This window comes from Vanessa atalanta, chromosome 8 (assembly GCF_905147765.1).
Source record: "Vanessa atalanta chromosome 8, ilVanAtal1.2, whole genome shotgun sequence".
Taxonomy (NCBI): Eukaryota; Metazoa; Arthropoda; class Insecta; order Lepidoptera; family Nymphalidae; genus Vanessa; species Vanessa atalanta.
In genome coordinates, this window is record NC_061878.1 from 906,699 (window position 1) to 933,767 (window position 27,069).

General features: G+C 33.5%; 1 protein-coding gene across 1 annotated transcript in view; it reads left to right on the forward strand.

Moving 5' to 3' along the window:
- LOC125065598 (protein tweety-like) overlaps nucleotides 1-27,069 on the forward strand; it is a 76,756-nt gene that overhangs the window by 26,612 nt on the left and 23,075 nt on the right. The window contains exon 2 of the mRNA XM_047673304.1: nucleotides 10,254-10,283. The gene's annotated coding sequence lies outside the window, so the exon portion shown is untranslated. The remainder of the gene's footprint in view (nucleotides 1-10,253; nucleotides 10,284-27,069) is intronic.

The window sequence follows — 27,069 nt, forward strand, 5'->3', positions numbered from 1 at the left end:
AAAATATTTGAAGTCCTCTCAAGTATTGAGATTTGATTTTTAACACAGGCTTTGAATATTTAAAGCTGAAGAAATTATTTTGATCATTTAATATCTACGGGGTAATTTTCCACATTTTTATTTCTTGAACATTAAAGGACCGATTATAAAATTATTTTTATATTCAGATACTGTAAGCAAAAGGCTCTGCGGTGTTCTTAATAAGGATGGCCCCTCAAATATATCCTTCAAATAAGGAGCGCTATCAATTGGCGATTGTACTTTATAAAACGCCAGTACATTACCAGGATATAAAGTAGATATAAAATGCTCTATTATTGTTAAACAAATTCTATTACTATGTTGTAAATCACATACGAGGCGAGACAGTTGAAAGTCAAGTCTACGAAACAGGTTATTTAAAACATACATAATATGTCGTATAGCCAATAAACCTTCGGGTGCTTGGAATCGTTGATTTTATTACCAACCTTTGCCGTGTAAATCTTAGTGCAGCGGATCGAGATGAGATTTGAATAATTTTTCTTGTATTATTACTTTTTTTTTATATCAAAGGTCAATGCTATAAATATATTTGGAAGTACAGACTGTTAATTTATTTTATCATGTTTATTATTTATCCAAAAATGTATGCAAATGAATGGAGCTTTTTAATCGTTTATTAATGTTTGGTTTTGAAATTAATTTCAAATGTCACGAATATTGATTGCCCTGATTGTTTCTGATGCGGAATATATTCAATCCGTGGTGTTTTTAATGCATGCTTTGAGATCTCGCTGCAGTTGGTACCACAATCAGGATCGGACGGATATGCGCCGTCACTATTGTTTCCGTTGCAATCAATTAGTCGGAAACTGGAGTAGGATTTATACCGTACATTATCATCCGCTGTGACATTGATATGTTCGACCTCTCGTGTGATTGTGAAGATCGATTAGTTTGTATATATCGGTTAGATCGTATGTTTACAGGATTTGGTTCTTAAACAATTGGCGATATAATTCATTCGATTTCTCAATTGAATTCGATTAAAATTTTTGATAGTCAGTGTAAATATTGCCGAGATTATTCGCTTGCACGTGGTAAGCCGGTGAATGGACCACGTGGGGTGCGGGCGCGGTCGTTCGATACAGCGGAGGCTGCGCTGTGAGCTGTAGCCCGGAACTTCCAACCGACCAGATAATTTCGACCTCTCCTACCCTTCAGAATTCCACTTGTTTCACTATTAGAAGAAACATCTCAACAACAGACGGAGGTCGCGACTAGATGGACGACTCATCGTGTGTCAGTTACGCAAGATCCATCTTAGCTACTATAGTACTATGACCATGTTGCATAAAAATATTATTATTGCTTAGATTCAACCTAATTCAAACGAATGCAGAGTAACCTGTAGCCTATAATGTAATTTGAGTTGATGTCCTAATTTCAGTATAGAATAATTGTTCTTACATTAAATTAACCATTTTATTTAAAAAAATAATTTCTTTTATGTCTAAATATTATTTTTAATAATCTTGCTTTTATTAAAGAAATGACTGATTATATTAATAAAGAAACTAGCAGGATACCTTTGTTTTTTTTCTACTACGAACTCTTAAAAGGCAACCTATTTAATTTATAGTAGTAAAAATGTTTTAGGTGAATGTTAGCATGCAGCGAGTTCGTTTAATGTCTTCTTTAAAACGTAACCATTACAAACTTGAACTACTTTTGTATTCATTGTTTTTATAACTAATATAATGGGTTTGTCGTCGGGTGTCCCGGTTGGCTCGCTCCATTTTCAGGTCGTGTCCAAATGGGCCAGAGTATAGAGGCTTCGCGTGTCTAAATATCTTATTCAAATCCATGGCATTATTATTAACCTCGTTTGGTGTTCCTGCATTTTAAATTTAGAATGTTTTTTGTTTTTTTTTTTTTACTTTACATGGCAAAGAAATTAGCTTTATTAGTTTTACAATTTTTGTAATTAGAACAGGATATTTCGAAATTTTAGAAATTTAAAATTATTTTTTAATCAAATGATAGTAATCAAAATATTCTCTATACTAGTAAGAATCGTCAAATTACAGCATTAAATTAAATGTAAAGTTACCGCTATATATATATATATATATATATAATCAAATATAATCAAATATAATCAAATATTCAGTCATCCGATTAAATATTTGATTGGGGTAATTATCCCATTATAATTTATAATGGGAAATAGCAATTTGATTTAGTGGTTACGTAATTTTTATACGTGTAGGTAAACCAGCACAAAAGTCATCTTCAACTAACAAATCGCAAATTTAAAGGATCACATATCTCACGTATCTTTATATGTATAAATGATTGCATAATTCAGTATTATACAGTGTTCTAATAAGCGTTATTCCTTGAGCGATAAGGTTCATAATTCGGAATAGATTCCTTTGAAAACTGGATGGGGATCTCGGGTACGTGGGAGTTTCATGTTCGAGATAAGAGAGGCCGTTGAACCCACGACTTGGTTCTTTTCTTATGCTGATTTCCCTTTGATTGAATAAGTTTTATTGTGAAGGGAAGAATTTAAACAGCCTACTGAATGAGAGGAATTCAAAAATGGAATCGATATATTTTTTATTATCTATATCAATTCAAATCTGATTTCGTTATGTAAAACATATTTATTTATATTGTTCTTTCATTATTAGAGAAAAGAAGTTAGTTTTTTATGTATGAAATAATGCAATATAGTAATAATAAAATTAGATTTGCATACACTTAATGGAATATTTTGGTTGATTGGATACCAATGGTCGGTACTGGTCCGATCCGCATGTGACGTGATCAAAAATATGAAACTTATACAATCCAGATCAATTATTTTAAAGACGTCATTAATTTTTACGAGTTCGTTTAGTAGTTTGTTATACAGTTTTAGTCATATATGAACAGTTGCCGAACTTTACCGTTTTGGACGATGGAATTTGTAACTTGTCTCGGTGTCTCGAACTAATTGTATTTCCAGACAGTTGATATACTTTTTGGTGAATATTAATAATCTGTAGATACAGATAAGGGAGAATTAAATTATTAGCCCATGTCTGCCTCGGAGCTTAAGCTTCATCGTGTCAGCCGAAGGACGTCCACTGCTGGACATAGGCCTCCCCCAAAGATCGCCACAACGACCGGTCTTGTGCAGCTCGCAACCAGCGGCTTCCCGCGACCTTGCTTCATAGCAAATTCCAGCAAATTCGGTTCCGTGGTTTAACCGTGAAACAGCATGTGACAGACAGACAGAATTACTTTCGCAGTTAATAATATTACTATAGTATAGATTTAAAATAAGCATTATGAGTAACAAATCGGATCTCTCCGTTTACAGTTTTAGAGAACACATATATTTTAAACGTCATAGGAAAAAAATGCATTTAAATATACAAATTCCAATTATGTACTCAATTCAGTTGATATTATACATAACTGTTTCATATGAAACTCGTGTTGAATAAGTTCAGCTCCCAATACGGTTATAGCATAGCTGATCCCTAAATATAAAAAAGTAATCTTTCGAAACTACAAAACAGTTATCGACATAGGGCGAGCAAAAACTTATCACCTCCAAACCAATATTCATCTTTATCCACACGATTGTAAAAAACCGTTCATTTAAATTTGAACCTTTTGATTATACAAATAGGGTTTATTTAGTCAACGATATATATAATGTATACCTCTGGCTTGAACTCTGACTCCAATCGCAACCTTTTTAATCTTTCACGAATTCTTTACATTTAAAATTCGACCTTATACATGTGTAACTTTGATTTATTTTTGAGTGCTTTAATAGTCTTTGTTGTAGTTTTGCTAGATCGGTAAATGTGCGCAGAAGCTCACGTGTTCTTTTATGCCTTTTGTCGCAGCTTTGAACGAGGGTTCCTCCAAGCCTTCAAACGGTCGACCTTCCGTTTATAATGTGTTTTATATACGTAAGATTTCTAAAAAAACGTTTGAGTAGGATGATCAAGAAAATATCCTTTTATCACATAGGCTTTGGCAAGCAAATTTGATTCTTAAGTTTTATGAAATACGACTTAGAACTACCAGCGGTTTGAAATAATCTTTAGTTTCTACTCTTAAGATATTCGTCGTAATTTATATATTTAGCATAGAATTTATTAAAAAATAAATAAAAAAGAAAACTTTTTTTTTTTTTTTTAACACTAATTTAAAAGTAATTAAAAAAATCATAAGAGGGTTTTAATAATTCTATAAACCAATACTCTGACCCTAAAGATATAATTTATTGGCGGAACCGGAAACATGGAGCTCAAAGTTTATCTTTACTTTCCGTTATAAATACATTGCATAAATCTATAAATATGTGTTTTTTGTGCTATTCTTAGCGCATATATTCTTTATATACAGTTTGGGTAAAATGACAACCAAAACTAAATAGGTACAGTTAGGTTTATTTACTTTACTTGTATGTAACTTATTAAGAAATTTACTATTATATAAAAATGTTAATTTTTGGTAATTGCCAATTCGTGGTAGGTACACTAATCCTAGGATCCAAGATAGTATGTGTGTGATCTTGTGCCTGTAGTTATACCGGCTCACTCACCCTTCAAACCGGAATACAACAATACTAAGTATTATTGTTAGAATGTCGGTAGAATATCTATTCGTATAGTCGTACCTACCCCGACTTGCTCGCACAAAGCTATACTATATCATATTGTTACTACAATTATTGAGGTCTAAAGAATCGCTATGGTGACGAAGCCAGGTCAGGTGAGGCTAGCAAAAACTCCTCAACGGCTGGTGCTATTAGTCAATTATCGTGTACCTACTTTAGGATCTCGCGAGCCCACAATTCATTAATAATAAGCTATAGTTTTTAAAATGAAAATCTTCAAATTATCAGAAGTCTTACAAAATATCCAATAGTTTGGGTCATTGTATCAAGTTGGTTTTAATAGGATAACATATAAAACTCGCCAGCTTAGTCTCCGAGTAATCTGATTACAAAGTACAGCGTTTACTTATTTACGCGAACATTTAACCTTTGCTTGAGTGCTTCGACGTTCATCCAAATGGTCACTGTGAATGTCTATCTGAATAAGACACTGTTTCTTTCTCGTTGTCATATATCTTATGTTAAAATAGTTTTCGAAATTTCATTCTACTAATTATCGAAAAGAGCAACAAAGCTCGTCAAATCTAATATAAAAAGGTAATCTATTACAATAGACAAACAGAAGGTACGGTACTGTTGTGGTCTTTGCTTATTTATGTATAGATATGTGATATTGGATGTTGGTATATATCTGTTTGATAAACAGACTCCGATGCCATTTGATCGATCACCATAAAAAATGACAAATATATAACGTATTATTTCATGATGGTAGTAGTGGGGTCTACCTGGCTGTGTACGGGTATCAGGGTTACTTACTCTTCTTACCCGGGCATACAACCACAGGTAGCAAAGGCTACCAGGTCAATCCGTGTACATCTGGAAGGTCAAGGCCTCATAACCCTAGGGGGATAAAATTCCGTTGTTGTCATGTCCGACGCGGTTAGTGTTCTATCGTACTTCCAAATCTTCGTCGTCGTCGTCGTCGATGCCCGCGTCTGAGAAGTTGGTCGGCGCACCAGGAGCTCACGAGGTAGACGGCGTTTCATTAAGGTTTTGATACGATCTATTAATTGTTGTAACTCGCTGCTAGATAGCTCAGCGGTACATAAACTTCAATACCGACTAACCAATTAACGTCTGCCGATTTGTGCTACAAATATACATATGTTGACGCAGGTTGATGTTTTGGCGAATTACATGGTGCAACGCGTGTAGTCGAAATGTAGCACTACGCGTAATGAAACTTTGCACTGAATACGTAAATGTCAGCTCGTTTTTAGTTTTAAATAAAGGGGTCAATGACCGAGGCGCCAAAAATTTATTTTGCCAAATTCTTTTAATATTTTTATTATATGAAGTGACGTAATATCTATTCATCCGTAATAATATGGATGTTTCCGTCCTTTAGTACATACATTAGTGTATAGAAATAAATATAAACTTTACGTTATATAAATTTACGGTATGACCTATATTTTTTTAGAAGGTTTTTTAAACAAACACAGCATTATTTAAAAAACATTCTTTCTAAATCTGTTACAATTTTGTCAAATAAAATTGTAACAAAAAAATGTTGTATAAATAATTTACTTTTAATAGTTTGATTAAAAAAAGCTAATCTTTTCTCTTGAAATAGTTTTCATTGTGTAGACTTGATTGCGGATTGAGAACCGCTGGTCTAAGATTACGGCCATTATTTGAAAATTTAATTCGTAGTAAATATAAGGTACAGCGAGGTACTGATATTTTCTATAGATTATTATCAGTATAATCTCGGGATACTTCAAATTTATATTTCAATATTAGTAATAAGGTATGTCTGTACGATGGAACTTGATTCAGCTTCTGATTTCAAATGCAACGACTGCTTTGTGTAGGAATGGAAATGACTCAAAACAAAACCACGGACAACTTAGTAGACGTGAAACTATATCAATAAATAAACAAGAAATATTAACTCAAATGTTGGGGATTTACCCATTTATGTACACAATAGCATCTGACGTTGCGAAATTGATAATAAGTTTATTGTACTTTGTAAGCATTTTATTATAAATACTTCACTTAAGTGCGTATTATAATATTTACGCAATATTAATTATTTGAATATGTAAGCTCGACTCCAAGAAAACGTCAATTCATTATATAGTAATAATAATAATAAATATTGGACAACATCACATTACTCTGATCCCAATGTAAGTAGCTAAAGCACTTGTGTTATGGAAAATCAGAAGTAACGACGGTACCACAAACACCCACAATTAAGACAACATAGAGAACTATGATCTTTTCCTAGATCGACTCGGCCGGGAATCGAATCCGAGACCTTGGAGTGGCGTACCCATGAAAACCAAAAAAAATGGCAAAACTGCATAGATAACAACGGTGCTTACTTTGATTAATTAAATATATTTTACAAAAAATTAATTGACTATATTCCCCCCTTACAAAATGCCAATTTTATACGTACGGACCTAATATATACCCATATACTTCAGGTGGCTGCGTATTGACACTGTCGATAATCGTTACTATTTTTTTTTCTTGCAAAGTTAGTGTCTATAAACAGAAATAAAATTCCTAAAAAGATGCGGAATCAAAAATAATATTAGACCAAACACATTACACGGCACACCGTGCCTGTGCCAAAGCTCGGTCTGTCTTGTGGAAAATGATGACAATACTGGTTAAACTCCCGGAGCCCCCGTAGAGATATTAGTCGATAGATATTAAGTTATATATGAATATTTTGTAAATGGTCGTTTGAAATAATATTCAACGAGTGGTTAATTCGTCTTTTACGGTTCAAAGCAACATAAATCCCGTGAAAATGTAGGCATTGAAATTGTCGAAATTTGGTACGATCCATTAATAATAATGTCTATTGTTTAAATTGCTTTCGGAATAAGCGAATAACAGCTGTTTCTGATGAGTTATTCACTCTATTCATAGTAGTTTATAATGCGAGTACATTATTCTTCCAATATAAATTGTTTTCGTTTTATTTAAAGAAATGTTACATAATATATTATCTAGTACTACCAAAAATTCTATGTATGTTTAATGTTATGAAGTGTTAAACATAAAATGATGAAATTGTATGCTAATTCGTTTTATTACCTCGAAATATACGGACGATATGGCTGAAATGATGAGATGAAATGGCTTAGATGGATGGAATATGTAGATATAGCCGTTTAGGCTATAGCGATTTAAACACAGATCCTGTATGTGTTTGATGTGATACCATGTGTGCTAACAAAGAGCAGCGTGGTAAAAAAAAGTTGTATACTTCTCCTTAACAGGAGCCTTATCATTGAGGGTAGTTACTATACCACCCTTTAGTATATCGATTATACGTATAGACATATTTACTATATTATATACAAATATGACTGTAAAAAATAGAAATTACTGACGCAATAAGCATACACAAGACAGGAAAAGGGTTTAAGCCGTTAAGCTTAAAAGTCTTAGTAATTGCAAATGTGATGCGCTTTTGTTTTTTTATTTTATTTTACGTGAAGTCCATACAAGTATGGGAGAACTTTAATTAACATAGGTATGTAACTACTGCGATATTGAGTTTCTTGCCGATACTTTTCGGTAGAATTTACATTCCGAACTGATAGTAACTCTTTATTCAATATCATCCTGTAAAGTTATGTATGATTCGACGGTGCTTATAAGAACCTTCTTGAATTTGGTTTTGTTTTTGATAGTGCACATGTTACGACTTGGTGTTTTAATGAGAATGTAGTAATTAACTGAACATATGATTGTGATTGATATTGGCGTAACCGACCGCATATACCGCGAATGCAGTTCAGAAATCGATACCACATCGATAATTCTGCAGCATTTTAAAAATGTATACGACCTCGTTTTGTCTGCATAGAATTCAATATTACATCTCGATTTAAAAAAAAAATTGTGCCGTCAAAATTTTGTAATGTAGCTAGTACGTTTATATGTTTCAATTAAAAAGCTTGGTAATATATCCTAAATAAAGTATCAATTAAACTGAGATGGGATCTTAAAGGTATACTAAACCCAACGCATTTCATTTGAAGAGTTTACATTAAATCATGTTAAAATTATTGTTTGGAATATAAGAATAAATATTTATTTTGAATTTTACAATTTACCTCAAGGTCACATATAACAACATTCAGTGTATACTACTACTAATACCAACTTTTAGTACAATAAATCGTAATGATCAATGGTCATGCGTCATTTGCAACTCATGTAAATGGGTCAAATGGGGAGGGGGGGATGCATTGTTACATTAGAATATGGCAATACAAAGCCTTTGAAAGGCGTGAGAAATCGTACGTCACGAATGTTCTATGATATATTGTAACTTTGTATGGCTAACTGTGTCTGTATTATGATACGCATATTCGTATGAGATCTGTTTCTAAAAGCCTGTGTCCGACTCATATATAATAAATATATATTGGACAACATCACATACATAACTCTGATCCCAATGTAAGTAGTTAATGCACTTGTGTTATGGAAAATCATCGGTACCACAAACAAATATCATCGGTAACCCAAGACAACATAGAAAACTAATAAACTTTTTCTACGTCGATACTACTCGATCGTGGAGGTCGTATCAAAAAACGGGTTCCGTACTATCCGTTGTCCTCGAGGCGAAGATTTTCGAGTATTTATAACTTGGCGATGTAAGAAATGGTTAATATTTCCTACAGGGCTATGTTGACCATTTAACATCAGGTGATCCATTTGCCTGAACTTTGAAATGTAATATAAAAAAAAAACGAAATAGAACAAGTTAATGGTACAGCGAATTCATTGAAATATATATTTGTTTTAATTGAAAGCAACTCTTATAATGAATTGCGAATTCAGTAGTCCGCGACATCCAAAAGGTTGGTGACCGCTGCTGTATCTGTATCTGTGATTTCTATGCACTTTAAATACGTAGTAGCAGTTAAACGATGAGAACGTAACAGAACAAGGACGAAAGACATAGTCTTAAATTACTTGAATATTCATGAAAACTTGATTATTAAAATATAGTAGAGCAGCGAGCGCGTCTCTAGGAGCCGGATTATTTACATAAATGTACAGCGAAGATTTTCTCTGACAAACAAATTTGACACTTTGAGCTCGATTCAATAAAATGAGACCAACTTAAAATGATATGCATTGTTTACCGCCCATGGACAATGGCGTTGTAAGAAATATTAACCATTCCTTACATCACCAATGCGCCACCAACCTTGGGAACTAAGATGTTACGTCCCTTGGGCCGGAACACAACAATACTGAGTACTGTACCTACCCAGACGTGCTTGCACAAAGCCCTACCACCAAGTGCAGTGCAGCAAATAATGTGAGAGATATCTCTACCCTCTACCCTTTCTCATTGAGAATCGTAGAGCTAAGTATTTCTCGCCCCGATGACTTGCGATTCAAAGGGGAAATACTGCTAGCATCCTTGCCATAATCGACTCGGTTTTGATTTGTGCAGTAACTATTTGTTATTTTGATTTGTGAGTATTTAGTGAAATATAATAATGGTTAATACTGAACGTAAGAACTCAACAAATTTTCAACATCTTAAATTGTATTATTAATATATTTTTTGCTCTTTCAGATAACTACGATGTTCGTCGTTGATTTTGTGGTATGTATTCTTTATAGTAATAAATTTATAATAAGTAGGAAAAATTTAAGTCTACCGATAAACGGCTTTAATTTAATGTGTTTGGATTTCAAGTAAGTGAGCCAGTGGTAGGTATAATTAATCCCGCGGTTAGCGGCGCATTGGCGATATATGAAGTGATGTACTTACGGAGTCTTTGGACTCTAATGCTACAACTAATCAAAAACATTACCTTCGCCATCCTATATATCTAATATTTTAGTTCCCAAGATTGCTGGCACAACGGCGATGTAAGTAATGGTTAATATTTCTTAAAGCGCCAATGTGTATGGGCTTTGGTGATCATTTAGCACCAGTTGGCCCATTTGTACGGATAAATGGGCTACAGTAGGAAGGGCTTCATTAAATATATCCACTCCACGTTGACTGGATAAAATTCTCTCCAGTGGCAAAGGATGCACTGGCGATAATGTGACGGCAGCACTATGTCAAACAAATCCCCGACTGGGTAAACGTAATAATAGCCTAAGCCAATGTGTGAAGTAGGCATTAAATTCGTATATATGAAAAGTAAGCTGTTATTGTCGAAATAATTGAATGACGCACCGCCTCATATAATAAAATAATACTTAAACATATTTAGTTTTTGAGTAATGGTAATTTTTTTTGTAATTGATAGCGTTAGCTATATATTACAAAAAAAATTGTTAAGAGGTTGAATATATTCTTCACATGCGATCGTTATATACATCAGCGACGTTAATCAAAATTAAAGTGAGCCAGTATATTTAGCTAAATCTCGCATTCGTACAAACATCGCTAAACGAATAGGCAAGTACCATATAATTAATAAAGCAAAGACGCCGCCACGCGTGTAATCGCTATGAATGGGCTTAGCTTACTCGGCCGCTATTCGAGTCGGCGAGATAAGACCAATAACCCACATGCGTGGATATTATCGCGTATCAACGCATTCATAGAGTCAATTATTACTGGTATCGCATGTTGTCGTAATTCGCCTAAATATTAGTTATGATAAATCATTTCATCACAATGCCCGTGGTATTGGAAATTATTTTATTAGTAGTTGTTCTATTAAACATATAAATACGGTACTTATATTTTAACAATTTAAAAGGTATTGAGACAAATATAAGTAAAATTAAATATATTAAAAGTTGGTCGTTTTCGTTCAAATGAAATTGACCGATTTCGACCACACTCGAGCTAGAATTTGATATATTGTGTACAAGTTTTCCCCTGAGGATTCGCAGGCTTATTAGATGGGGCGGTCGTAGGTTTAGACGTAATAAAGTAGCCTCTGCCCGTTCTTAAGTTTCATAAAAATTGCTTCATTGTTTTAGCCGTAAAAGTGTAGCAGACAGACGGACAGAGTTACTTTAGCATTTTTAGTAATTAGTGTGCTAAGATGTCAAACAGTCGGATATATTCAATATTTGTAAAGAATACTTCTGAGAAATTTTTTGAGTCACCAAATTTAATTTGTATTTTTCATAATTATATCAGTGTTGCTCGTGTCGCTTATCTAAATATATTGTTTTTAAGAAATGCTTATCTAAAGAAATTACGACTATATCAAGTTCGGAATAACCCGCAGTTTTTACTTTGGGTAAAGGAAGTTGAATTATAATTTGAACGTTAACATTTTGAAAGATTTCGTTCTATCGGCATTTTATTTTGTCTAGTAGATGGAGCACGTGAATAGTGGGTTTGAATATTATTATTACACAAATACGGACCTGCTGAGAATGGGTGATACTAACAATATGTCATTTTTCTATGTTTTTTTGAAAACATGTTATATAATACTATTATGTTTTAAATCTATATTTTGATAAGACCGTATAATGGATAAGTTATGAAATAACTGAACTAGAAGATGGTTGCAGTTATTAAAATGAGTTCGTTGAACTGAGATCTGAGAGCAGTTTACGACTCTTGTTTAAGACAGTCACAAGTCTGTTTGGTAATTGATAAGATCAATGTATTTTTTGTATCGGAAACCATTGACTTGGGCTTTAATAATAATAATCTTACAGGAAATTATGTTGAAAGATTGAATAGATCTCTCTCGCACGCTTCTTATCACAGTTATTATTATACTTAAAAATATATGTTATGTCAAGGGTGCATGTTATTACACTGGTTCACTCACCCCTTATGCCAAAACAAAGCAATATTTTGGCAACAGATAGGCTTGCATAAAGCCGTACTACCAAGCACCTATCCTATTTTTTATATTTATAAATACTAACTATGTTTATGTAATTGAACCTCTTCTGAACCGTTGAACTGATTTCGATTATTTTTTTTTGTGAGTATTTAAATGATACGATCGGGAAGTAAATAAAATTCTTATTTTATCTTGACTGAGTCGTAACGGGCTGCTTAGTTATCTTATATAAATACAAATATTAAACATTTAAGGAAAGAAATTAAAGAAATGGGAAGAGAACCAAATGGCTTTATGCGCAGAAAGACAATACAGCGAAAACAAATGAAGCAAAGTAATAGATGGTACAAAAGGCGGCCTTATCGTTGAAGAGCTCTTCGAGGCAATTTTGAGGCAGAGCGAATGCTCTGTTCACATTATGTATTAGTAAACATAATAAGCTTGAAAGTAAATTTCATATTAAATATGTCATAACCATATCCCCGATATTTGATTATGTAATTTTACATTACACTGTATATAAATAGAAGTGAGTTCTGTTTTGTGTGTATTATTCTTCTTAAGGTTTGTCTGGGTTTCATAATCAATCACTTAATCTAATTACTAATTTCCAAATATGTCGTAAATGTGACTCTACATGACAAAATCCTGTTCTCGTCTTAACCAAAATGTAAGCTTGTTGTACCGAATAGAATCGTGGAGATACGAGGAGTGGACGTACCTCGAGAATAGGTATCGGAATTTCTAGCGACACGTGCCGGTCTCCGCATGGAATCCTAATCTTATTTTTTCTTTCACAGCCGGGCAAAATTTTACCATGTGAAAAATCCATCGCGCCTTTTAGGTCCGCAGTCCGTTACGTTAGGTGTAACGTTAAGGTCAAAATATCCAGTATCCACTGTATCAGAAAATAATTCCGTTCTACAATTTCAGTATGTCAGTTTGCTCCAAAATCACAATAATAACTGCAGCCATAGTAGCATCAATAAATTGGTATAATTGGCGTTAGATAGTTACCAATCGAAATGTTCAGAGTTATAGATCGTCACAATGGTCTATTTAATTTTATTGTAACCGGGATCGAGAATAATTGTCGCTCGGGGCAGATAGGCACTTTGGCAGTTTCTCCTCTATCAGTAATTCTCGTTTGGTAATGGTTATTAGGGGATGGCCATAGACTACGTCCTATAAATGCAAGAGGAACATTTCGTCGTGATTATAAACAAAAGAAAATTTAAATGTTTTTTTTTTCTGTGATTACTTGTCCAATTTTGAACCCAAAATCTCCTGTTAAGGTCACGTATTCTATTCACTGGACCATCTCGGCCTTTTATGTGGAATAGTTTATAGTAAGAATTGATAAAATTGTAATTGAATATAAAATTTTAAGACATCGCTAATATCACACATGGTTCGAAATCTACAAGTGACAAGATTTGCCCCTGGCGTCGATTACGTTAAGTTCAAAATAACCAAAAAGTAGGCTAGTAACGTGTCCATTGCATATTGTTATCAGCACGGTTTGGGCAATCTTGTTCATTTTGAGGGGCAAGGCCACCGGACGTCGACCCGACCGGTACGGAAATAGAGGCCACGTGCGCGCAGCTGCTCTGAGGTTATGTTTACTCTGAAATCGATAGCTGAGCTGACCGCGCTACGCGATACGGTGCGCGGCGGTTTTCCGTTTGTTATTTTGCACATTGGACTCGACTTAACTCCAAAGCCGCTTAGAGTCCTGGACATAACATTGTGCAATCTTAACTTGTATATTACAACGCATATAACCTATGCTACTAAATGCGGAGGCGATTTTTTTAATACCTAATTGAAAACAAAAAAATAAAACCAATTATACATAAAGCTTAATACTATGAGTTGTACCGCGTTTCAGAGAAGGTTTTAATATATAATATGACTATATTAACCTAAGCAGTATTGTTCGTTTTCAATTTAAGACCGATAAGTTAAGAAAATCTTACATTTTGGATATAACTTTTGTATCATTCTATAAGATTGAAGAAATAAGATTTACTTGGTGGTAGGGTTTTGTTCGAGTTCGTTTGGGTTGCTACCACCTACTCACCATATTTTATCGCCTAGCAGCAATACTTAGTATTGTTGTGTTCCGCATTAAAAGGTGAGTAAGCCAGTGTACAGCACAAGGCACAAGGGCTATAATATCTTAGTTCCCAAGGCACATTGGCGATATCTATCGGCGCTGGTGATCACTTACCATTAGATGACCCATTTGCCCGTTCGCCTACCTATATCATAAAAAAAAAGATTAAACTAAACTTATAGTTATCGCCGGTTTGGACTGTAGAATCTACCGACAACAACGCACATTAAACTAAAGTAGTATTTTATACTGATATATTATATATGTTTATTTTAATGTATAAAAAATGTACATCATTTGATTCCTTCGTAAACATAACATTTTACTTAAAACTTTCAATAACGTTTGTGTTTTAATTAAAGTTATAGCTTATCATAATATCTTCAAGCAATGTTTTAATGAAATCAAGTGTCGAGTTAAGGAATTCCATTCGGAGTTACACCAGCTCGAGACATTTATATCGTTCGCCATCTTAATTTTATAAATGAACAAAGTGTCGTCGTAAAATTCATTCTTGAAATCATGATAGCTTTATTCATGTTAATATCTGAGATGGCTTAATTATGTGCTTGGTTTGTGTTTATAATTCAACGTGTGTTCTGATAATATTCCTCACATGTATAAACAACTCGCACTCGATAGGCGTGATGGAATAGGCTTTAAAGTCGGCTCGAGTGGAGCGAAAGCTTTTGCCCAGCTATGGGTCCTTTTTATATTAATAGCTTAAAAACTATATTACTATTAATTATAAAATGATTAAGATAATTATGTACAAGTAAAAATTGCCGTGAGGTTACAGACAGACTAAATTCCGCGAAATAATTGGGGCGGTCAATTAGTCCCCGTTTAAAGCTTTCACTTATAAAATTGTGCTCATACTGATTTAAAGTTATAGATACCAGGAAAAAGTTGATTATGTAGTATATATGTAATAAATTCAAGTAATTGTATACGCACTAGTTGTCATCTGCGTCTTCGCTCGTGTTTTAAGGGTTGTTGTCGGGTATTAAGCACAAAAGTAGCCTATATCCTTCCTTGGAATTCAACTTGCTACATACCGAATTCAAATTCGGTTCAATGGTTTGTCAGTTTAAGAGCAGACAGACAGACAGACAGACAGAGCTACTTTCGAATTTGTAATATTAGTATAGTTTAGTACAGATATTAAAGTAACTTACATCCTTTTCAGGAATCATGTATGTATCCTATTCCAATGGAAGTAGGAAAAAAGATAAACAAACGTAGTTCATGAGATTTGCTAATAACTCCGCTATATTGTGCACGAGTTGTGTAAGTGTTTATGATTAATATATCTTTATTTATAATACAACATTACTACACTTGAATACTTATATCCACTTTAGTTTTACTTCCTAAATTCCGATAACAGTTTCGTAAACGTTCAAAGCGCCATTTTATCACGAATTCATACCGAATATCATAGATTAATTAAGCTCTCGACGAATAATATCGCGTCAATTTGCTGTCAAATGTTGTTTTATTTGACTTATATTTTATTCCTGTTATGGTTGGAATGGAGTATATATTATGTTTAATATTGTGGGTTTTGTTTTCGATTTACGGAACTCTAAAATAATAATAATAATTACATGCATTCGAGCTTGCATACAGTAGAAATGTTTAGTACTGGAATGTTTGTTGCGTGTCGTATTCCTCAAAAACGATTGTATAATAAATAACAGCCCACGCGTCGCCCACTGTAAGTTTCGGTGTAAATTGTTCTCGAAGTGAAAGTACTTGTTGCAATTCAATATAAGTGTTCACTGAACGATTTAAATACGTTCGTAATTAGTTTTTTTGTTACTGTTTCTCTATATTTATTTATAGAAAATCCGTGGAGGTGTTTCTTTTGGACCGGTCGTTTAATTTTATTAATCGATAATGAAGTGCCTTATACTACATGCTTACAAATATTGTTAATACTGTTATTTACTATTCTATTCTACTCTATTCTATGTAGAAAACAACTTACTTGGCCCAAATACATTATAATTGAGTTACTTTACGTGTCGTAAATGTATATGTTTATATAGAAGTCAGCTATGTACTACTAATATTATAATGAGGTACAATTTGTTTGTTTGTAATAATGCTATAGGGTATAAATTATGTTTATATATGTCATATCATTTTTTTTATTATTAAATATCACACGTGCTAAGTAGGGCGGTCCGCTAGTTTATTTCCAAACAACAAACGTAATGTTTGTGGTGTCTGAAATATTTTTACTCTATATGCAAGTTGAAATGCATGTAATCTTGTTAAATTTCAAACGCATTTATCAATGTCATCGACATTTAGCGCGTCTATCCAAATCGTCGCGGAAATTACCGTCCGAGGCACCAGCAAAAGCATTCCTAAACCTCCTTATCCTCCTCAGCCTTCTCAGCCAACAGTTCAAATCTAGCCAATTTTTTTTCTTGAAGTGTGTTCACAAACAACTTCGAGCAAATCATATGTTTCACCTAGGCTTTATTTTTTTACAAACTTTATCGACATTTTCATACAGATAGAAGGCGAATAATTTTATATAGGTATGTGTTTTTGATTCACTTACGTTGCTGAAAGCTATATTTTATAAATAAAGAACTCTAAGTGTAAGTCTGTGTAAAGACCGTACGTTATTCAATCTTTTTGAAGTTACACATATCTAAACTTTAATATACTTAAAAATTTTCCGTCAAAAAGACTCCATAATATAATAACTTTTATTGATCGCGCTTGACATTCGTACTCGGAACCGTAGGGTCAATAGTTAGCGGTATAAGCTACAAGTACGAAGTAGTTACATATTTTTAACTTTAGTAATAACCAATTATAAGACCTATCCCGAATCTCGTAACCAACATTATCGATCATTATCTTATTCTCTTAACCGCCACGGCTTGGATTAAATATTAATGAAGTATAAACAACTGCGCTCTTTCCTGTATCAAGTTATAGCCTGCCGAGATCTAAGAAAGGTATAGAGAGTACGTTGTGTATGTTAACACGTAATGCCTTTCAACCGTTGACATTGACGTGTCTATCCGTCTGTCAGCGTATGGCCGGCGCCGCTAATGTATTGTAATAGGTGAATATAATGGAGCTGTCTTTATGATTACACGGGGCAAGGGAAAACGCGATTATATTTATTTTATTACGTAATGTTACAAGAATATGAAATACACGCATGTCAAGTTCAATAGTCTGAATTTTAAGCGGGCGAAACTGCGACGCGAAGCGAACTTTGTCGTAATAATATGACTAAATTCTTCTCTGAAACGCGCAGGATCTTCTGGTATAAGTTTTATGTATATTGGTTCAGTTATTATTTTCTGTTAGGCATCACATTCACAAAAAGTACTTCATGATTCAGTATAAAATTACTTAAATTGGCCATTGGTCGTCGTGATGTTATATTGAATTCAAAGTTTTTTTTTTAATTGAATGCGCTATTTATAGTCGAATGTTAACACCTAAAACTCGAACCAAGTACGGCATTAAAACTATTTCATTTGAAGGAGCACAGCTGTATAACTCTTTGCCTCTAAGTGTTGTAAATTCGAAATCTCTAAATATATTTAAAAAACGATTAAGAACCCATATATAAGAGGATTTCTCTGATCTTGTTTAATATCACTACTGTTATTATTTGTAATATATTAATTGTAGTTGTAATTTTAAAATTTCCTTTGTAAGCGAACTTTGTTCTTTTTGGAAATAAACTTCTTTAAACCTAAACCTAATGTTTCTTTCAAATTGGACTCAATGATCCGGTGATAAGCTCTCTTACAAACAAACTTATCAGCTTTACAATATTAGAATGTTTCATTTCTACATCCCGTACTAAGAATTATATCTGACGTAGGTTAGTTGTGGTATTTTTTTAATAACTAATATAGCTTCTAGTTATTGAGTCGAGGCAAGCTATTCTTAGCTTTCTATTCCTGTAGTATGGTAAATTAATAGATGTCTAAAAATAGAAAATTTAGGTATGACAGTATTTTATTAATCATTATTATTCTATGAATATATTACCTCCCATGTTAAACCCATAGAAACACGTAAACAATGCGTATCTTACTGTGATGCCCGAGCTACGTACATTATGTTCCATCGTAACAAAAATCCAAGATTGATGAACCCCTTCGACGATCAAACTACTTCAATCGTAGACTTTAGCTATTCTTACGTACTTTCTGATCTACCTGAATAGAATTCGAGAATGTTCCTAATTTAAAATAATACATGTATATAAATAGCCGGTACCGTGACAGTGTGATCAGTTCACCTTCTGAAGCGATAGTGAAAACGTATGTAACAAATACAAGCACGATATGTACGTCTATAGAGAAGACAGACCTCGGAACTAAAAAGCGTTTTGGCATATTGAATAACTGTATTTTGTGTACAGTGCACACAAATAAAATCTCATTTTCACAGACGAAATTTTATAACATTAAAGCTAGTATATTACATTCATACTGTATAGGGTTATAATGTAAGCGTTTATTTAAATGTTAATGTTTACAAATGAATGTAACATATCTTTTAATTAATTAAAAATAATACTCTGACTTCGTGGCCCTCAAACGTGAATACCAGGACGCTCGCTAACCAATTACTAAAATTAACACCTGCCTATCTATTTCCCTAGTGGTGAGTGTGGAGAGTTGTTTGTACGTACCAACCATTGTATGAATCCTGGATTCCGTATGAAAGGAAAAACTTGTAACATTTTATTTTCACGCTATTTATTTTCATTCTGGTTAAATGTATAGTGCATATGATAACACATCTTTTTAAATAAAATAATTTATTTATAAAGCTTAAAGATATATTGATATGTAGATGGTTTTATTTTTAGGTTTAGAATCAATCACAGAATTTAGAAAAATAATATCGTTCGACTGCAAAGTTATGTGATCTTGCTTAGTTTATTTCGAAGCACTTAACGTCACACCTGAGAAGAACCGGTCTCCTCAGGTCTCAGATGTTAGGTATTTGATACTGTATACTATGAAGTTTAGTCATATCTCAATTGTAGTTAAATGTAGTGGTCCAATATTAAATAAAAAATACGGAATGTCAACTATCAATGAAACACAGCAAGTGTGAAATTGACGCGCTTTGACAGAATATAGCCAGACGTTTGTGCAAATCGATAAGAAGGGGAGATCCCGTGTCGATTCGCTGTTATATCAGACGTCGTGCAGAAATAAAACTGTTGTAATTTTATTAAAACCCAGAGTTTTAACGCACAGTAACATAAAGTATCAGTCTATCATCTATCAGTAGATTTCCTACTGCTGGACTATGTCCTCCTGTACTTTTTAGGAGTAGAACTGGAGCATATTTTACCACAATACTTTAATGTGTGTTGTTAAAAGAATAATAACAGAATTTTATCCGACGTGTGCAAGTTTTCTAACGATGTTTTTCTTAACAGCTAAACGAACACGAGATAAATTAATTACATGAAGACTCAGAGCTTCTTTGCTTTTGAACCCGCTCTGAAAATTGCCAACTTTAATGATGACTAATTGTAATATCATTTTACAACGTTAAAATTGATTTTGTAAAGGCAGGTGATTTAAAGAAGCCTTGTTTTCAGTTCTGTTACTATTCATGGCGATATTCGAACCTCAGAACAGGTCATGATCGAAGTAGCACGTGCATAATATCACATGCGAGTCAGACGCTAATGACATGGTAATACTGGTGTGATGTATAAAGCGATACTGCCTCACACCTGACATCACTCCTTTCCTTTTTCCTCCATTATTTTGTATTGCTTCTTATAAAGAACAGACAGTAGTGTTGATTTCAATACTAGAATTACGGTTATTTAAAAGTGTTAAAATATATCTTGTTTCATCTGTTCCTAAGATTAAACATGATAGTAGACCTGAAGAGACAAAATTAAATTAAACACCATAAAATGTTAAAACAGAATATGCAAAATTAATAAAAAAAAAAATTTTTACTGCGCCACAGTACTGCATACCTATTTAGTATTGATTTCAACTTTATACCACTACGCTTTTGCCATCACCGCATACGAGTCAATGGCATATTTTTCATGAATAAATATTACAAAAAGAAACATTTGACGTATTTTCTGTTTAAATGTGTTGGTTTTTAAGTTATAAGTAAGCGGACGTTCAAACGGCTCATCTGACGGTAACTTCCCACCATCACCCAAAGAAATTGGCGCCGTAAGAAATATTAACTATTCTTTAAAACACTAATGCACCACCAAGCTGAGGACCTATGATGTTATGTCTGTGTGTGCGGGTGGTACCTACCCAGGCGTGCTCAAGCCCTACCATTGAGTAAGTGTTTGTTCATCGATTGAAATATAAACAATGGGAACACACGACCCACTTGCATCTCATTCTCTGATCCGACTATTAGATTGCTTTCTAAACACACATGTTTTGGACACGTTTGATTTTTAACTGAGTGACAATTAAAACAAGTAATCCGGTTTACTTAAGCGCTCCAGGCGTCCTGTGCATAGAAGAGTCCCATATACCGATCCACTTCATATGCAGGAAACTCATAACGCGTTTTTTCAGCGAGATAAAAAAAGGCCGTTTCATCTTAATTGAACTCATCCCTATATATTCTACAATTATATAATAACATGAACCTTATAAGCGTCGATAGCGCAATGGTGTAGGTAGGTGAAAAGTTGCAGGATCTATCCTGACCGCTTGGGCTATTGTCGTCCCCACTCCTAACACAATTAATAAGCTTAAAAGAAGGGGTAAATAGCATTAGCATTAGCAGCCTGTAAATTTTCCCACTGCTGGGCTAAAGGCCTCCTCTCCCTTTGAGGCGAAGGTTTGGAGCATATTCCACCACGCTGCTCCAATGCGGGTTGGCGGAATATACATGTGGCAGAATTTCGTTGAAATTAGACACATGCAGGTTTCCTCACGATGTTTTCCTTCACCGCCGAGCACGAGATGAATTATAAACACAAATTAAGCACATGAAAATTCAGTGGTGCTTGCCTGGGTTTGAACCCGAAATCATCGTAAATAGAGTAAATATATTAGTAATTCCTTGATTAATTTGGAGCATTACAACTACAGTCTAAAAAAAAAGTAATAAAAAACAAAATTTACGGTGCCTTCAGTCGTGATATTAATTGTAATCTTTTATTTAAAACCTATTTAATAGAATATACTTGAATGACGGGAATAATGGTCAAGCATAAAAAACATTAGGATTTGTTCTCTCTCTCAGTTTTAATATCTCTAAATTACAAAATTTAGAGATATCCAAACTGAGCAAATACTGCAGCTCCATTAACTCTAGGTACTACTTGTCAGGTACCCTGACATCAAGCCTCAATAATATATATGTATTGTGGTTTAAGTTTAAAGTTGAATGAGCCAGTATAAATACAGGCAGAAGATATCATGTTATGAGATCTCATTATTAACGGTATTGGCAGTGCGTGTTGGGCTGAATTGACTATATACCATCGCATGGCCCATTCTTCCCTATACGAATAATAGTCTGTGATAAAAATATTTTAGTTACAAGTGAATTAAAACATAATAAATTTATAATCGATATTTGTATTTTATTAAACATGATTTAATCTTAAGCCTTAGCTGACAATTCGATGTGTCAGTTACGGTGTGACTGGAGGTATTTAGCAATAACCATTTGTACCGTTTAAGACGAGACATTTCGTTAAAGCAGCGAAAAACATTTCGAAATAAACTTTTTATGAAGTCAAGATATGACGTTGACAATGAGGGTTGGAGACTGAAGTCGTTAGCCAGCGCTTCGTTAGGTGAGCCTTGAAAAAGGTATAGAGGAACTCGTGCGGTCGACGACCTTACCTTCGTGTCTTTATAATTAATGTTAACGTGTCAACCACCTCCAGCTTAAAAGCCACAATTGCGTGAACCGTATAAACGATCGGGGGAAAATGTGTTGGAAAATATTATGTTTAGTTTAGTGGTCGGAATGGGAAATTAGTTGGAAACCATTTGAATATGTTAACATTGGAATGAGAGCCGATAAAAACAGTAATTATATAGAGTATGGTATTTAATAGATGTTAAGTTCGTTAATGGTTTCATATATTGTAGTCTAAAAAATCATCTGGTTGTAACTTACTCTGTAAGTAGACTCATGAAATGAGCTTCCTCGTCATGATTGATAGTGATAGATATGATATTAACTTAAATGATTTTCTAACATGTTTAAAAAAAAGGATACGACCACGTCACAGATTTTATTATTTTTGAATTGAAAATTATTTTTGTACAACGAGAGTACAATTTTTGTGCATAGTTTCTGTTTTATGTAAATGTTTAAAATGAACCCTTTCTGGCGCAACAGGAGTGTCACTTATGTCACGTCACGTGTCACTGAGTTGCACGCTATCTATGTTAATGACGTAAAATAAAAAAAAGTAATAATTAAAGACTAAATATTACTCTTAATGGTCGCGGTATTAACCTAAATATAATTAAAATTAATTACTTTATTCGAGTAGGGTATTACAAGGACTTGAATAATCGTTATACAAGACGAATTAAGTTTAAAGCTACCATCGGTTCGGAATGTTAATTCTACCGATAAAATATGGCAAGAAACTCAATACTTATTTTTTACGTAAGTATGGTGAGGTTGTAATTGAACCTGCGAATTCTACATCGTTGGCGATATATATAGTAATATTATTAATGCGAATGTAACTCTGACTGTTTATTGCCCTTTCAGAGCCGAACCATTGAATAGAATTGGATGAAACTTGCTATGAAGCAATTTTAAATTCCAAAAAGGATCATAGGGTACTTTTCCGCCTAACACCTGAAGAACAACAGAAACGCGAGCGAGGTCCCGTTTGCCCACTAGTTTGAAATAACCGATTTCGTAAAAGTATAATTTGAACTTTGATTCTGGTCTTGACTCTAAACCAGTTAATTCGGTTTTGAAATAGTAAGAGATGGTTCTGAAGGTAAACGATACTAAAGCACTGCTAGACGGTCGAGCTTTTGTAAGTTAGTGGATCAATTATTTAAATAAAGGTCACAAGCAGCAGGTTTTCCTCGTTGACTCACATATAGCCTTAAAGTCACCGCAGACTGTATATCGTTGTTATCCTTTCAAAAGATAAAAATCAATATATTGTTGAAGAACTGAAACTTGTTTGCGTAAGTAAAGTTTAACTTAAATGTTACCTAAAACCGTGGCACTCGAATTTCGATTTAAAGTAGTGAAAAAAACAAAAAAAAAAAAATGCTGAGATAGCCCAGTGGTTAGAACGCGTGCATCTTAACCAATGATTGCGGGTTCAAACCCAGGCAAGCACCACTGAATTTTCATGTGCTTAATTTGTGCTTCGTGGTGAAGGAAAACATCGTGAGGAAACCTGCATGTGTCTAATTTCAACGAAATTCTGCCACATGTGTATCCACTAAACCGCATTAGAATGTGGAATATGCTCCAAACCTTCTCCTCAAAGGAAGAGAAGACCTAAGCCCAGCAGTGGGAAATTTACAGGCTGTTAATGATGATGTAGTGACACTTTAAGATTGTCACGATGTTTATGACATTCAACTCAAAATAGAATAACGTTATCGACATTGGTTTAGAGGTAATTGAAATGCGGTATATATGTATCGATAAAATTTGATTCAAATATGTAGTAATTTGATTCAAGTATGTAGTTTTGAGCAAAGCTTATAGTTTGTGTAATTTAAATACACGACGAGAGTCGCGTGTGAAATCGAAATTCCACCAATATTCCTGTAAAAACTTATGCTACAGTATATTTAGTATAATATAAGACGAATTTCTTAACATTCTACGACATTCTATAATAAATACTTCTTCATAACTAAAGTAAAAAAATGTGACTTACTTTCCAGCACAATCTAAAGGTCATTTGAGGTCATACTGAGCGTAAAAAAACCGCTTATTTCCTCCGTACCCGTAACGATGTGTTCCTAATATCGTTTATCACGTTCTCGGCGGTTTTTCGATTCAAATAGATATCAATCGGTATCCACGTAGCGTGAATATCATTTTGGGTGTAATATTTTACATGGAAACATCAGAACTGTTGTACGCAAGAGTCGTTCTATTATGTTTGCGGAGGTAGGTACGTTAAGTGGTTTCCAATATAGAATTAATTTATACGATCAATAATATCACTGAATTACATTACATTTAAGATATACATTGAAATAAAATACTTGTTATGTAGTTTTTGAAGTTAACGATGTAGAAAATTAAACGACCGAATTATGATGAAGTGGGCAGCGATAGGTTTAAAACAAAGCTCACGTAAAGGGCTATGTTCATTTGTTAAATGGGTTTCGGGGAAGATATATCCATTCCATCATCATTTCATCATCACCATACATCCATTAATTAAATTATAGCCTTTTAGAATTGACAATACATTTAAAGAAACAAGCACTATATAATACGTAGAACTTGAAAGCAACTTGTTATCCAAATGAAGCAAGTTTTTAAACAAATATCTTATCGCTGTTCTTATTAAAAACAACAACAATAACGACAGTAATGACATGGTCACATTTATCCTCTAAATATTCACTGTTCCGTTCCGCACTTCTTAGGTTGGTTTGTAGAGTTTTTTTTTAATGCATTTACCTTTTGGTAAATGGGCAAAGACAAAACAGTTCAGTCCCTTTTTCTCCTCTGTTTGTCTAACGATTTATTTTATTTTTTCATTTCATTGTGGTCTGTTTATGGTGTGGTGGCGCTGGCCGAATTGTAAGGGTAGAATGAATAAATAAATAAGAATTTAGATATCTGGAATATATTAAATGTTTGTATATACTACGCTGTTAGTATGCATTGCTTTTCGTTTTATTATTGCAAGCGGTGCCTTTGATACGAGACTGTTCAACCATCGGTTCGCTCAATCATGTATGTAATAGACGTTTCAGACAGTTCAATATTAGCTGCACACGATATTTTTTTTAAAACTAAAAATAAAAATTATATCAGAAACGATTGAAGTTTGGCATTATGTAATTTTATCTTGGTGGATTTTTCATTTTCGTTCATGATTATTTGTTCACACAACGACTAAAATAGACTCATGTGAACGCTTTATGAGTATCTATTGTTCGTTGATACGCAACCTTTGGTTATATTAATACATATATGTCTGCGATGATTAGGGTTTAGTGTATTTATTAGGTATTTTAAATTTACTCTCTAAAAATTTATATTTATTGTTTTTTTACTGCTTAAAGTAAGCTTTGTTTTAGATATCTTGTTCTCAAACCTGGAAATAATAATCACATTCATTTTACATACTTGCAAATTTTTGCCAACCACAATGTCAAAATCATTTATATGGGTTAGAAAGTACTTAGTGTTAAATTATTTATGACAAAATATTCTAGTTTGAATTTACAACAGATATTTCACGTTTACTTTTCTAGCCGAAGAACTAAAGTCGTCAGTTTTCATATTCGTCTAAATATAGGTATAAAATTAACATTTTAACGTTTCGAGTTGCATAGTCGACACCGCAAAAACAGAATTGATTACCATATGCAGTAAATATGGTCACCTTATACCTGACGGCCTCCCCACGACCATATGTCACTTGTGTATATAAATACACATATTCCACGATTTATTGTCAGTGTGTGTAGCAATAACGCGGCAATAGCGTGTTCAAAGAAACGCCCACTTTAGCTATGAGCACGTGCGGCACGCCATGCAATGCATCGTCATAATAAAAATTCGACATGCGTTTTGATTCGATCTTCCAGCACGACCCGCATTCTTGTAAATTATTTAATTATTGTATCTTAATGTGAATTTAATTACAAGTGATGTATGAAGTTAATAAATATTTTAATTCTTAATCTTCTCCTCTAACTGTCAATTGCCCCCAAATCATTCAACCCCACTGCTAGGCACAAAGTCAGTGGAAAGTTGTAATTGTTAATCCATTTCCTGCATTAATATTTTCAAATCATGATATAAAATGCGACCATGCATTACATAAAACGTATTATTACGTAAAACGTATATTGTAATATGTAATTTAATTTAATTATATTTGTTTAAATTCCGCCAAGAAAATGATCAGGTAATCTTTAAAACTCGTTAGAGTACGATAACCCAAGGGGGCAGACGGCAATGTAAATGTATAAACGGTCTAAATAACAAACAAAAAAAAAAACAACTGCGCGACATTTACCTTAATAAAACATTCTAAAATTATAAGCATTTCAGAGAAGTTTGTTTGTTAAACTTAATATAAGATAATCACCTAAGTGATGAATTAAGGTGCCGTTGTAAAGATTATATCTGAGCAGCTTCATATTAAATGTTTTAATAAAACTGAAATACAACTCGTGTCGCAGGAAATTTAAGTCAAAGTATTAAATCGTTTAGAGCCAAGATGGACCAGAGGTTAGATTTTAATATTAATCGAAAATTGCGGATTTAAACCAATTTAC